We start from the raw sequence: 13,952 nt of genomic DNA on the forward strand, positions 1-13,952 counted from the left end.
TTTTCCCTGCTGGCTCTTTGGGCGTGGGAACAATCTGCAGACATATGGCCATTTTTCTGCCTGGTGCGGCGCCAAGTGGGAAAGGGTGGTTTTGAGGCTGAAGGCAGCAGGAAAGCCTGCAGCCCCCAGGTCTGTGGGGCTACGCAAGCGGTTCCCAAAGAGCTTTAGAACAAGGCATAGTTTTCCCTGCTGGCTCTTTGCGCATGCGACCAATCTCCAGACATATGGCCATTTTTGTGCCTGGCGCTGCACCAAGTGGGAAAGGGTGGTTTTGAGGCTGAAGGCAGCAGGAAAACCTGCAGCCCCCAGGTCTGTGGGGCTACGCAAGCGGTGCCCAAAGAGCTTTAGAACAAGGCATAGTTTTCCCTGCTGGCTCTTTGGGCATGGGACCAATCTCCAGACATATGGCCATTTTTGTGCCTGGCGCTGCACCAAGTGGGAAAGGGTGGTTTTGAGGTTCAAGGCAGCAGGAAGGCCTGCAGCCCCCAGGTCTGTGGGGCTACGCAAGCGGTTCCCAAAGAGCTTTAGAACAAGGCATAGTTTTCCCTGCTGGCTCTTTGGGCGTGGGACCAATCCCCAGACATATGGCCATTTTTGCGCCTGGTGCGGCGCCGAGTGGGAAAGGGTGGTTTTGAGGCTGAAGGCAGCAGGAAAGCCTGCAGCCCCCAGGTGTGTGGGGCTACGCAAGCGGTGCCCAAAGAGCTTTAGAACAAGGCATAGTTTTCCCTGCTGCCTCTTTGCGCATGGGACCAATCTCCAGACATATGGTCATTTTTGTGCCTGGCGCTGCACCAAGTGGGAAAGGGTGGTTTTGAGGTTCAAGGCAGCAGGAAGGCCTGCAGCCCCCAGGTGTGTGGGGCTACGCAAGCGGTTCCCAAAGAGCTTTAGAACAAGGCATAGTTTTCCCTGCTGGCTCTTTGGGCGTGGGACCAATCTCCAGACATATGGCCATTTTTGTGCCTGGCGCGGCGTCAAGTGGGAAAGGGTGTTCTTCAGGTTTAAAGGCAGCAGGAAGGCCTGCAGCCCCCAGGTCTGTGGGGCTACGGAAGGGGTTCCCAAAGAGCTTTAGAACAAGGCATAGTTTTCCCTGCTGGCTCTTTGCGCATGCGACCAATCTCCAGACATATGGCCATTTTTGTGCCTGGCGCTGCACCAAGTGGGAAAGGGTGGTTTTGAGGCTGAAGGCAGCAGGAAAACCTGCAGCCCCCAGGTCTGTGGGGCTACGCAAGCGGTCCCCAAAGAGCTTTAGAACAAGGCATAGTTTTCCCTGCTGGCTCTTTTGGCGTGGGACCAATCCCCAGACATATGGCCATTTTTGTGCCTGGCGCTGCACCAAGTGGGAAAGGGTGGTTTTGAGGCTGAAGGCAGCAGGAAAGCCTGCACCCCCCAGGTGTGTGGGGCTACGCAAGCGGTTCCCAAAGAGTTTTAGAACAAGGCATAGTTTTCCCTGCTGGCTCTTTGGGCGTGGGACCAATCTCCAGGCATATGGCCATTTTTGTGCCTGGCATGGCGCCGAGTGGGAAAGGGTGGTTTTGAGGCTGAAGGCAGCAGGAAAGCCTGCAGCCCCCAGGTCTGTGGGGCTACGCAAGCGGTTCCCAAAGAGCTTTAGAACAAGGCATAGTTTTCCCTGCTGGCTCTTTGGGCGTGGGACCAATCTCCAGACATATGGCCATTTTTGTGCCTGGCGCTGCACCAAGTGGGAAAGGGTGGTTTTGAGGTTCAAGGCAGCAGGAAGGCCTGCAGCCCCCAGGTCTGTGGGGCTACGCAAGCGGTTCCCAAAGAGCTTTAGAACAAGGCATAGTTTTCCCTGCTGGCTCTTTGGGCGTGGGACCAATCCCCAGACATAAGGCCATTTTTGTGCCTGGTGCGGCGCCGAGTGGGAAAGGGTGGTTTTGAGGCTGAAGGCAGCAGGAAAGCCTGCAGCCCCCAGGTGTGTGGGGCTACGCAAGCGGTCCCCAAAGAGCTTTAGAACAAGGCATAGTTTTCCCTGCTGCCTCTTTGCGCATGGGACCAATCTCCAGACATATGGTCATTTTTGTGCCAGGCGCTGCACCAAGTGGGAAAGGATGGTTTTGAGGTTCAAGGCAGCAGGAAGGCCTGCAGCCCCCAGGTCTGTGGGGCTACGCAAGCGGTTCCCAAAGAGCTTTAGAACAAGGCATAGTTTTCCCTGCTGGCTCTTTGGGCGTGGGACCAATCTCCAGACATATGGCCATTTTTGTGCCTGGCGCGGCGTCAAGTGGGATAGGGTGGTTTTCAGGTTGAAGGCAGCAGGAAGGCCTGCAGCCCCCAGGTCTGAGGGGCTACGCAAGGGGTTCCCAAAGAGCTTTAGAACAAGGCATAGTTTTCCCTGCTGGCTCTTTGCGCATGGGACCAATCTCCAGACATATGGCCATTTTTGTGCCTGGCGCTGCACCAAGTGGGAAAGGGTGGTTTTGAGGCTGAAGGCAGCAGGAAAGCCTGCAGCCCCCAGGTGTGTGGGGCTACGCAATCGGTTCCCAAAGAGCTTTAGAACAAGGCATAGTTTTCCCTGCTGGCTCTTTGGGCGTGGGACCAATCTCCAGACATATGGCCATTTTTGTGCCTGGGGTGGCGCCAAGTGGGAAAGGGTGGTTTTGAGGCTGAAGGCAGCAGGAAAGCCTGCAGCCCCCAGGTCTGTGGGGCTACGCAAGCCATTCCCAAAGAGCTTTAGAACAAGGCATAGTTTTCCCTGCTGGCTCTTTGGGTGTGGGACGAGTCTCCAGACATATGGCCATTTTTGTGCCTGGCGTGGCACCAAGTGAGAAAGGGTGGTTTTGAGGCTGAAGGCAGCAGGAAAGCCTGCAGCCCCCAGGTGTGTGGGGCTACGCAAGCGGTTCCAAAAGAGCTTTAGAGCAAGGCATAGTTTTCCCTGCTGGCTCTTTGCGCATGCGACCAATCTCCAGACATATGGCCATTTTTGTGCCTGGCGCTGCACCAAGTGGGAAAGGGTGGTTTTGAGGCTGAAGGCAGCAGGAAAACCTGCAGCCCGCAAGTGTGTGGGGCTACGCAAGCGGTTCCCAAAGAGCTTTAGAACAAGGCATAGTTTTCCCTGCTGGCTCTTTGGGCGTGGGACCAATCTCCAGACATATGGCCATTTTTCTGCCTGGCGCTGCACCAAGTGGGAAAGGGTGGTTTTGAGGCTGAAGGCAGCAGGAAAGCCTGCAGCCCCCAGGTCTGTGGGGCTACGCAAGCGGTTCCCAAAGAGCTTTAGAACAAGGCATAGTTTTCCCTGCTGGCTCTTTGGGCGTGGGACCAATCCCCAGACATATGGCCATTTTTGTGCCTGGCATGGCGCCAAGTGGGAAAGGGTGGTTTTGAGGCTGAAGGCAGCAGGAAAGCCTGCAGCCCCCAGGTCTGTGGGGCTACGCAAGCGGTTCCCAAAGAGCTTTAGAACAAGGCATAGTTTTCCCGGCTGGCTCTTTGCGCATGGGACCAATCTCCAGACATATGGCCATTTTTGTGCGGGAAAGGGTGGTTTTGAGGCTGAAGGCAGCAGGAAAGCCTGCAGCCCCCAGGTGTGTGGGGCTACACAAGCGGTTCCCAAAGAGCTTTAGAACAAGGCATAGTTTTCCCTGCTGGCTCTTTGGGCGTTGGACCAATCTCCAGACATATGGCCATTTTTGTACCTGGTGCGGCGCCAAGTGGGAAAGGGTGGTTTTGAGGCTGAAGGCAGCAGGAAAGCCTGCAGCCCCCAGGTCTGTGGGGCTACGCAAGCGGTTCCCAAAGAGCTTTAGAACAAGGCATAGTTTTCCCGGCTGGCTCTTTGGGCGTGGGACCAATCTCCAGACATATGGCCATTTTTGTGCCTGGCGCGGCGTCAAGTGGGAAAGGGTGGTTTTGAGGATGAAGGCAGCAGGAAGGCCTGCAGCCCCCAGGTGTGTGGGGCTACGCAAGCGGTTCCCAAAGAGCTTTAGAACAAGGCATAGTTTTCCCTGCTGGCTCTTTGGGCGTGGGACCAATCCCCAGACATATGGCCATTTTTGTGCCTGGCGCTGCACCAAGTGGGAAAGGGTGGTTTTGAGGCTGAAGGCAGCAGGAAAGCCTGCAGCGCCCAGGTGTGTGGGGCTACGCAAGCGGTTCCCAAAGAGTTTTAGAACAAGGCATAGTTTTCCCTGCTGGCTCTTTGGGCGTGGGACCAATCTCCAGGCATATGGCCATTTTTGTGCCTGGTGCGGCGCCGAGTGGGAAAGGGTGGTTTTGAGGCTGAAGGCAGCAGGAAAGCCTGCAGCCCCCAGGTCTGTGGGGATACGCAAGCGGTTCCCAAAGAGCTTTAGAACAAGGCATAGTTTTCCCTGCTGGCTCTTTGGGCGTGGGACCAATCTCCAGACATATGGCCATTTTTGTGCCTGGCGCGGCGTCAAGTGGGAAAGGGTGGTTTTGAGGTTGAAGGCAGCAGGAAGGCCTGCAGCCCCCAGCTGTGTGGGGCTACGCAAGCGGTTCCCAAAGAGCTTTAGAACAAGGCATAGTTTTCCCTGCTGGCTCTTTGGGCGTGGGAACAATCTGCAGACATATGGCCATTTTTCTGCCTGGTGCGGCGCCAAGTGGGAAAGGGTGGTTTTGAGGCTGAAGGCAGCAGGAAAGCCTGCAGCCCCCAGGTCTGTGGGGCTACGCAAGCGGTTCCCAAAGAGCTTTAGAACAAGGCATAGTTTTCCCTGCTGGCTCTTTGCGCATGCGACCAATCTCCAGACATATGGCCATTTTTGTGCCTGGCGCTGCACCAAGTGGGAAAGGGTGGTTTTGAGGCTGAAGGCAGCAGGAAAACCTGCAGCCCCCAGGTCTGTGGGGCTACGCAAGCGGTGCCCAAAGAGCTTTAGAACAAGGCATAGTTTTCCCTGCTGGCTCTTTGGGCATGGGACCAATCTCCAGACATATGGCCATTTTTGTGCCTGGCGCTGCACCAAGTGGGAAAGGGTGGTTTTGAGGTTCAAGGCAGCAGGAAGGCCTGCAGCCCCCAGGTCTGTGGGGCTACGCAAGCGGTTCCCAAAGAGCTTTAGAACAAGGCATAGTTTTCCCTGCTGGCTCTTTGGGCGTGGGACCAATCCCCAGACATATGGCCATTTTTGCGCCTGGTGCGGCGCCGAGTGGGAAAGGGTGGTTTTGAGGCTGAAGGCAGCAGGAAAGCCTGCAGCCCCCAGGTGTGTGGGGCTACGCAAGCGGTGCCCAAAGAGCTTTAGAACAAGGCATAGTTTTCCCTGCTGCCTCTTTGCGCATGGGACCAATCTCCAGACATATGGTCATTTTTGTGCCTGGCGCTGCACCAAGTGGGAAAGGGTGGTTTTGAGGTTCAAGGCAGCAGGAAGGCCTGCAGCCCCCAGGTGTGTGGGGCTACACAAGCGGTTCCCAAAGAGCTTTAGAACAAGGCATAGTTTTCCCTGCTGGCTCTTTGGGCGTGGGACCAATCTCCAGACATATGGCCATTTTTGTGCCTGGCGCGGCGTCAAGTGGGAAAGGGTGTTCTTCAGGTTTAAAAGCAGCAGGAAGGCCTGCAGCCCCCAGGTCTGTGGGGCTACGGAAGGGGTTCCCAAAGAGCTTTAGAACAAGGCATAGTTTTCCCTGCTGGCTCTTTGCGCATGGGACCAATCTCCAGACATATAGCCATTTTTGTGCCTGGCGCTGCACCAAGTGGGAAAGGGTGGTTTTGAGGCTGAAGGCAGCAGGAAAGCCTGCAGCCCCCAGGTCTGTGGGGCTACGCAAGCGGTTCCCAAAGAGCTTTAGAACAAGGCATAGTTTTCCCTGCTGGCTCTTTGGGCGTGGGACCAATCTCCAGACATATGGCCATTTTTGTGCCTGGCGCTGCACCAAGTGGGAAAGGGTGGTTTTGAGGCTGAAGGCAGCAGGAAAGCCTGCAGCCCCCAGGTCTGTGGGGCTACGCAAGCGGTTGCCAAAGAGCTTTAGAACAAGGCATAGTTTTCCCTGCTGGCTCTTTGGGCGTGGGACCAATCTCCAGACATATGGCCATTTTTGTGCCTGGGGCGGCGCCAAGTGGGAAAGGGTGGTTTTGAGGCTGAAGGCAGCAGGAAAGCCTGCAGCCCCCAGGTCTGTGGGGCTACGCAAGCCATTCCCACAGAGCTTTAGAACAAGGCATAGTTTTCCCTGCTGGCTCTTTGGGTGTGGGACGAGTCTCCAGACATATGGCCATTTTTGTGCCTGGGGTGGCGCCAAGTGGGAAGGGTGGTTTTGAGGCTGAAGGCAGCAGGAAAGCCTGCAGCCCCCAGGTGTGTGGGGCTACGCAAGCGGTTCCAAAAGAGCTTTAGAGCAAGGCATAGTTTTCCCTGCTGGCTCTTTGGGCATGGGACCAATCTCCAGACATATGGCCATTTTTGTGCCTGGTGCTGCACCAAGTGGGAAAGGGTGGTTTTGAGGCTGAAGGCAGCAGGAAAACCTGCAGCCCGCAAGTGTGTGGGGCTACGCAAGCGGTTCCCAAAGAGCTTTAGAACAAGGCATAGTTTTCCCTGCTGGCTCTTTGGGCGTGGGACCAATCTCCAGACATATGGCCATTTTTGTGCCTGGCGCTGCACCAAGTGGGAAAGGGTGGTTTTGAGGCTGAAGGCAGCAGGAAAGCCTGCAGCCCCCAGGTGTGTGGGGCTACGCAAGCGGTTCCCAAAGAGCTTTAGAACAAGGCATATTTTTCCATGCTGGCTCTTTGGGCGTGGGACCAATCCCCAGACATATGGCCATTTTTGTGCCTGGCGCGGCGCCAAGTGGGAAAGGGTGGTTTTGAGGCTGAAGGCAGCAGGAAAGTCTGCAGCCCCCAGGTCTGTGGGGCTACGCAAGCGGTTCCCAAAGAGCTTTAGAACAAGGCATAGTTTTCCCTGCTGCCTCTTTGCGCATGGGACCAATCTCCAGACATATGGCCATTTTTGTGCGGGAAAGGGTGGTTTTGAGGCTGAAGGCAGCAGGAAAGACTGCAGCCCCCAGGTGTGTGGGGCTACGCAAGCGGTTCCCAAAGAGCTTTAGAACAAGGCATAGTTTTCCCTGCTGGCTCTTTGGGCGTGGGACCAATCTCCAGACATATGGCCATTTTTGTACCTGGTGCGGCGCCGAGTGGGAAAGGGTGGTTTTGAGGCTGAAGGCAGCAGGAAAGCCTGCAGCCCCCAGGTGTGTGGGGCTACGCAAGCGGTTCCCAAAGAGCTTTAGAACAAGGCATAGTTTTCCCGGCTGGCTCTTTGGGCGTGGGACCAATCTCCAGACATATGGCCATTTTTGTGCCTGGCGCGGCGTCAAGTGGGAAAGGGTGGTTTTGAGGTTGAAGGCAGCAGGAAGGCCTGCAGCCCCCAGGTCTGTGGGGCTACGCAAACGGTTCCCAAAGAGCTTTAGAACAAGGCATAGTTTTCCCTGCTGGCTCTTTGGGCATGGGACCAATCTCCAGACATATGGCCATTTTTGTGCCAGGCGCTGCACCAAGTGGGAAAGGGTGGTTTTGAGGCTGAAGGCAGCAGGAAAGCCTGCAGCCCCCAGGTCTGTGGGGCTACGCAAGCGGTTCCCAAAGAGCTTTAGAACAAGGCATAGTTTTCCCTGCTGGCTCTTTGGGCGTGGGACCAATCCCCAGACATATGGCCATTTTTGTGCCTGGCGCTGCACCAAGTGGGAAAGGGTGGTTTTGAGGCTGAAGGCAGCTGGAAAGCCTGCAGCCCCCAGGTGTGTGGGGCTACGCAAGCGGTTCCCAAAGAGTTTTAGAACAAGGCATAGTTTTCCCTGCTGGCTCTTTGGGCGTGGGACCAATCTCCAGACATATGGCCATTTTTGTGCCTGGTGCGGCGCCGAGTGGGAAAGGGTGGTTTTGAGGCTGAAGGCAGCAGGAAAGCCTGCAGCCCCCAGGTCTGTGGGGCTACGCAAGCGGTTCCCAAAGAGCTTTAGAACAAGGCATAGTTTTCCCTGCTGGCTCTTTGGGCGTGGGACCAATCTCCAGACATATGGCCATTTTTGTGCCTGGCGCGGCGTCAAGTGGGAAAGGGTGGTTTTGAGGTTGAAGGCAGCAGGAAGGCTTGCAGCCCCCAGCTGTGTGGGGCTACGCAAGCGGTTCCCAAAGAGCTTTAGAACAAGGCATAGTTTTCCCTGCTGGCTCTTTGGGCGTGGGACCAATCTCCAGGCATATGGCCATTTTTGTGCCTGGTGCGGCGCCGAGTGGGAAAGGGTGGTTTTGAGGCTGAAGGCAGCAGGAAGGCCTGCAGCCCCCAGCTGTGTGGGGCTACGCAAGCGGTTCCCAAAGAGCTTTAGAACAAGGCATAGTTTTCCCTGTTGGCTCTTTGCGCATGCGACCAATCTCCAGACATATGGCCATTTTTGTGCCTGGCGCTGCACCAAGTGGGAAAGGGTGGTTTTGAGGCTGAAGGCAGCAGGAAAACCTGCAGCCCCCAGGTCTGTGGGGCTACGCAAGCGGTGCCCAAAGAGCTTTAGAACAAGGCATAGTTTTCCCTGCTGGCTCTTTGCGCATGGGACCAATCTCCAGACATATGGCCATTTTTGTGCCTGGCGCTGCACCAAGTGGGAAAGGGTGGTTTTGAGGTTCAAGGCAGCAGGAAGGCCTGCAGCCCCCAGGTCTGTGGGGCTACACAAGCGGTTCCCAAAGAGCTTTAGAACAAGGCATAGTTTTCCCTGCTGGCTCTTTGGGCGTGGGACCAATCCCCAGACATATGGCCATTTTTGTGCCTGGTGCGGCGCCGAGTGGGAAAGGGTGGTTTTGAGGCTGAAGGCAGCAGGAAAGCCTGCAGCCCCCAGGTGTGTGGGGCTACGCAAGCGGTGCCCAAAGAGCTTTAGAACAAGGCATAGTTTTCCCGGCTGGCTCTTTGGGCGTGGGACCAATCTCCAGACATATGGCCATTTTTGTGCCTGGCGCGGCGTCAAGTGGGAAAGGGTGGTTTTGAGGTTGAAGGCAGCAGGAAGGCCTGCAGCCCCCAGGTCTGTGGGGCTACGCAAACGGTTCCCAAAGAGCTTTAGAACAAGGCATAGTTTTCCCTGCTGGCTCTTTGCGCATGGGACCAATCTCCAGACATATGGCCATTTTTGTGCCTGGCGCTGCACCAAGTGGGAAAGGGTGGTTTTGAGGCTGAAGGCAGCAGGAAAGCCTGCACCCCCCAGGTGTGTGGGGCTACGCAAGCGGTTCCCAAAGAGCTTTAGAACAAGGCATAGTTTTCCCTGCTGGCTCTTTGGGCGTGGGACCAATCTCCAGACATATGGCCATTTTTGTGCCTGGTGCGGCGCCGAGTGGGAAAGGGTGGTTTTGAGGCTGAAGGCAGCAGGAAAGCCTGCAGCCCCCAGGTCTGTGGGGCTACGCAAGCGGTTCCCAAAGAGCTTTAGAACAAGGCATAGTTTTCCCTGCTGGCTCTTTGGGCGTGGGACCAATCTCCAGACATATGGCCATTTTTGTGCCTGGCGCGGCGTCAAGTGGGAAAGGGTGGTTTTGAGGTTCAAGGCAGCAGGAAGGCTTGCAGCCCCCAGCTGTGTGGGGCTACGCAAGCGGTTCCCAAAGAGTTTTAGAACAAGGCATAGTTTTCCCTGCTGGCTCTTTGGGCGTGGGACCAATCTCCAGGCATATGGCCATTTTTGTGCCTGGTGCGGCGCCGAGTGGGAAAGGGTGGTTTTGAGGCTGAAGGCAGCAGGAAAGCCTGCAGCCCCCTGGTCTGTGGGGCTACGCAAGCGGTTCCCAAAGAGCTTTAGAACAAGGCATAGTTTTCCCTGCTGGCTCTTTGCGCACGCGACCAATCTCCAGACATATGGCCATTTTTGTGCCTGGCGCTGCACCAAGTGGGAAAGGGTGGTTTTGAGGCTGAAGGCAGCAGGAAAACCTGCAGCCCCCAGGTCTGTGGGGCTACGCAAGCGGTGCCCAAAGAGCTTTAGAACAAGGCATAGTTTTCCCTTCTGGCTCTTTGCGCATGGGACCAATCTCCAGACATATGGCCATTTTTGTGCCTGGCGCTGCACCAAGTGGGAAAGGGTGGTTTTGAGGTTCAAGGCAGCAGGAAGGCCTGCAGCCCCCAGGTCTGTGGGGCTACGCAAGCGGTTCCCAAAGAGCTTTAGAACAAGGCATAGTTTTCCCTGCTGGCTCTTTGGGCGTGGGACCAATCTCCAGACATATGGCCATTTTTGTGCCTGGCGCTGCACCAAGTGGGAAAGGGTGGTTTTGAGGTTCAAGGCAGCAGGAAGGCCTGCAGCCCCCAGGTCTGTGGGGCTACGCAAGCGGTTCCCAAAGAGCTTTAGAACAAGGCATAGTTTTCCCTGCTGGCTCTTTGGGCGTGGGACCAATCCCCAGACATATGGCCATTTTTGTGCCTGGCACGGCGCCAAGTGGGAAAGGGTGGTTTTGAGGCTGAAGGCAGCAGGAAAACCTGCAGCCCCCAGGTCTGTGGGGCTACGCAAGCGGTGCCCAAAGAGCTTTAGAACAAGGCATAGTTTTCCCTGCTGGCTCTTTGCGCATGGGACCAATCTCCAGACATATGGCCATTTTTGTGCCTGGCGCTGCACCAAGTGGGAAAGGGTGGTTTTGAGGTTCAAGGCAGCAGGAAGGCCTGCAGCCCCCAGGTCTGTGGGGCTACGCAAGCGGTTCCCAAAGAGCTTTAGAACAAGGCATAGTTTTCCCTGCTGGCTCTTTGGGCGTGGGACCAATCCCCAGACATATGGCCATTTTTGTGCCTGGTGCGGAGCCGAGTGGGAAAGGGTGGTTTTGAGGCTGAAGGCAGCAGGAAAGCCTGCAGCCCCCAGGTGTGTGGGGCTACGCAAGCGGTGCCCAAAGAGCTTTAGAACAAGGCATAGTTTTCCCGGCTGGCTCTTTGGGCGTGGGACCAATCTCCAGACATATGGCCATTTTTGTGCCTGGCGCGGCGTCAAGTGGGAAAGGGTGGTTTTGAGGTTGAAGGCAGCAGGAAGGCCTGCAGCCCCCAGGTCTGTGGGGCTACGCAAACGGTTCCCAAAGAGCTTTAGAACAAGGCATAGTTTTCCCTGCTGGCTCTTTGCGCATGGGACCAATCTCCAGACATATGGCCATTTTTGTGCCAGGCGCTGCACCAAGTGGGAAAGGGTGGTTTTGAGGCTGAAGGCAGCAGGAAAGCCTGCAGCCCCCAGGTCTGTGGGGCTACGCAAGCGGTTCCCAAAGAGCTTTAGAACAAGGCATAGTTTTCCCTCCTGGCTCTTTGGGCGTGGGACCAATCTCCAGACATATGGCCATTTTTGTGCCTGGCGCTGCACCAAGTGGGAAAGGGTGGTTTTGAGGCTGAAGGCAGCAGGAAAGCCTGCAGCCCCCAGGTGTGTGGGGCTACGCAAGCGGTTCCCAAAGAGCTTTAGAACAAGGCATAGTTTTCCCTCCTGGCTCTTTGGGCGTGGGACCAATCTCCAGACATATGGCCATTTTTGTGCCTGGTGCGGCGCCGAGTGGGAAAGGGTGGTTTTGAGGCTGAAGGCAGCAGGAAAGCCTGCAGCCCCCAGGTCTGTGGGGCTACGCAAGCGGTTCCCAAAGAGCTTTAGAACAAGGCATAGTTTTCCCTGCTGGCTCTTTGGGCGTGGGACCAATCTCCAGACATATGGCCATTTTTGTGCCTGGCGCGGCGTCAAGTGGGAAAGGGTGGTTTTGAGGTTCAAGGCAGCAGGAAGGCTTGCAGCCCCCAGCTGTGTGGGGCTACGCAAGCGGTTCCCAAAGAGTTTTAGAACAAGGCATAGTTTTCCCTGCTGGCTCTTTGGGCGTGGGACCAATCTCCAGGCATATGGCCATTTTTGTGCCTGGTGCGGCGCCGAGTGGGAAAGGGTGGTTTTGAGGCTGAAGGCAGCAGGAAAGCCTGCAGCCCCCTGGTCTGTGGGGCTACGCAAGCGGTTCCCAAAGAGCTTTAGAACAAGGCATAGTTTTCCCTGCTGGCTCTTTGCGCACGCGACCAATCTCCAGACATATGGCCATTTTTGTGCCTGGCGCTGCACCAAGTGGGAAAGGGTGGTTTTGAGGCTGAAGGCAGCAGGAAAACCTGCAGCCCCCAGGTCTGTGGGGCTACGCAAGCGGTGCCCAAAGAGCTTTAGAACAAGGCATAGTTTTCCCTGCTGGCTCTTTGCGCATGGGACCAATCTCCAGACATATGGCCATTTTTGTGCCTGGCGCTGCACCAAGTGGGAAAGGGTGGTTTTGAGGTTCAAGGCAGCAGGAAGGCCTGCAGCCCCCAGGTCTGTGGGGCTACGCAAGCGGTTCCCAAAGAGCTTTAGAACAAGGCATAGTTTTACCTGCTGGCTCTTTGGGCGTGGGACCAATCTCCAGACATATGGCCATTTTTGTGCCTGGCGCTGCACCAAGTGGGAAAGGGTGGTTTTGAGGTTCAAGGCAGCAGGAAGGCCTGCAGCCCCCAGGTCTGTGGGGCTACGCAAGCGGTTCCCAAAGAGCTTTAGAACAAGGCATAGTTTTCCCTGCTGGCTCTTTGGGCGTGGGACCAATCCCCAGACATATGGCCATTTTTGTGCCTGGCACGGCGCCAAGTGGGAAAGGGTGGTTTTGAGGCTGAAGGCAGCAGGAAAGCCTGCAGCCTCCAGGTGTGTGGGGCTACGCAAGCGGTTCCCAAAGAGCTTTAGAACAAGGCATAGTTTTCCCTGCTGGCTCTTTGCGCATGGGACCAATCTCCAGACATATGGCCATTTTTGTGCCTTGCGCTGCACCAAGTGGGAAAGGGTGGTTTTGAGGCTGAAGGCAGCAGGAAAGCCTGCAGCCTCCAGGTCTGTGGGGCTACGCAAGGGGTTCCCAAAGAGCTTTAGAAGAAGGCATATTTTTCCCTGCTGGCTCTTTTGGCGTGGGACCAATCTCCAGACATATGGCCATTTTTGTGCCTGGCGCGGCGTCAAGTGGGAAAGGGTGGTTTTGAGGTTGAAGGCAGCAGGAAGGCATGCAGCCCCCAGGTCTGTGGGGCTACGCAAGCGGTTCCCAAAGAGCTTTAGAACAAGGCATAGTTTTCCCTGCTGGCTCTTTGCGCATGGTACCAATCTCCAGCCATATGGCCATTTTTGTGCCTGGCGCTGCACCAAGTGGGAAAGGGTGGTTTTGAGGCTGAAGGCAGCAGGAAAGCCTGCAGCCCCCAGGTCTGTGGGGCTACGCAAGCGGTTCCCAAAGAACTTTAGAACAAGGCATAGTTTTCCCTGCTGGCTCTTTGGGCGTGGGATCAATCTCCAGACATATGGCCATTTTTGTGCCTGGCGCGGCGTCAAGTGGGAAAGGGTGGTTTTGAGGTTCAAGGCAGCAGGAAGGCTTGCAGCCCCCAGGTGTGTGGGGCTACGCAAGCGGTTCCCAAAGAGCTTTAGAACAAGGCATAGTTTTCCCTGCTGGCTCTTTGGGCGTGGGACCAATCTCCAGACATATGGCCATTTTTGTGCCTGGCGCTGCACCAAGTGGGAAAGGGTGGTTTTGAGGCTGAAGGCAGCAGGAAAGCCTGCAGCCCCCACGTCTGTGGGGCTACGCAAGCGGTTCCCAAAGAGCTTTAGAACAAGGCATAGTTTTCCCTGCTGGCTCTTTGGGCGTGGGACCAATCCCCAGACATATGGCCATTTTTGTGCCTGGTGCGGCGCCGAGTGGGAAAGGGTGGTTTTGAGGCTGAAGGCAGCAGGAAAGCCTGCAGCCCCCAGGTGTGTGGGGCTACGCAAGCGGTGCCCAAAGAGCTTTAGAACAAGGCATAGTTTTCCCTGCTGCCTCTTTGAGCATGGGACCAATCTCCAGACATATGGCCATTTTTGTGCCTGGCGCGGCGCCAAGTGGGAAAGGGTGGTTTTGAGGCTGAAGGCAGCAGGAAAGCCTGCACCCCCCAGGTGTGTGGGGCTACGCAAGCGGTTCCCAAAGAGTTTTAGAACAAGGCATAGTTTTCCCTGCTGGCTCTTTGGGCGTGGGACCAATCTCCAGGCATATGGCCATTTTTGTGCCTGGTGCGGCGCCGAGTGGGAAAGGGTGGTTTTGAGGCTGAAGGCAGCAGGAAAGCCTGCAGCCC

Source organism: Larus michahellis, chromosome 22, assembly GCF_964199755.1.
Source record: "Larus michahellis chromosome 22, bLarMic1.1, whole genome shotgun sequence".
Taxonomy (NCBI): Eukaryota; Metazoa; Chordata; class Aves; order Charadriiformes; family Laridae; genus Larus; species Larus michahellis.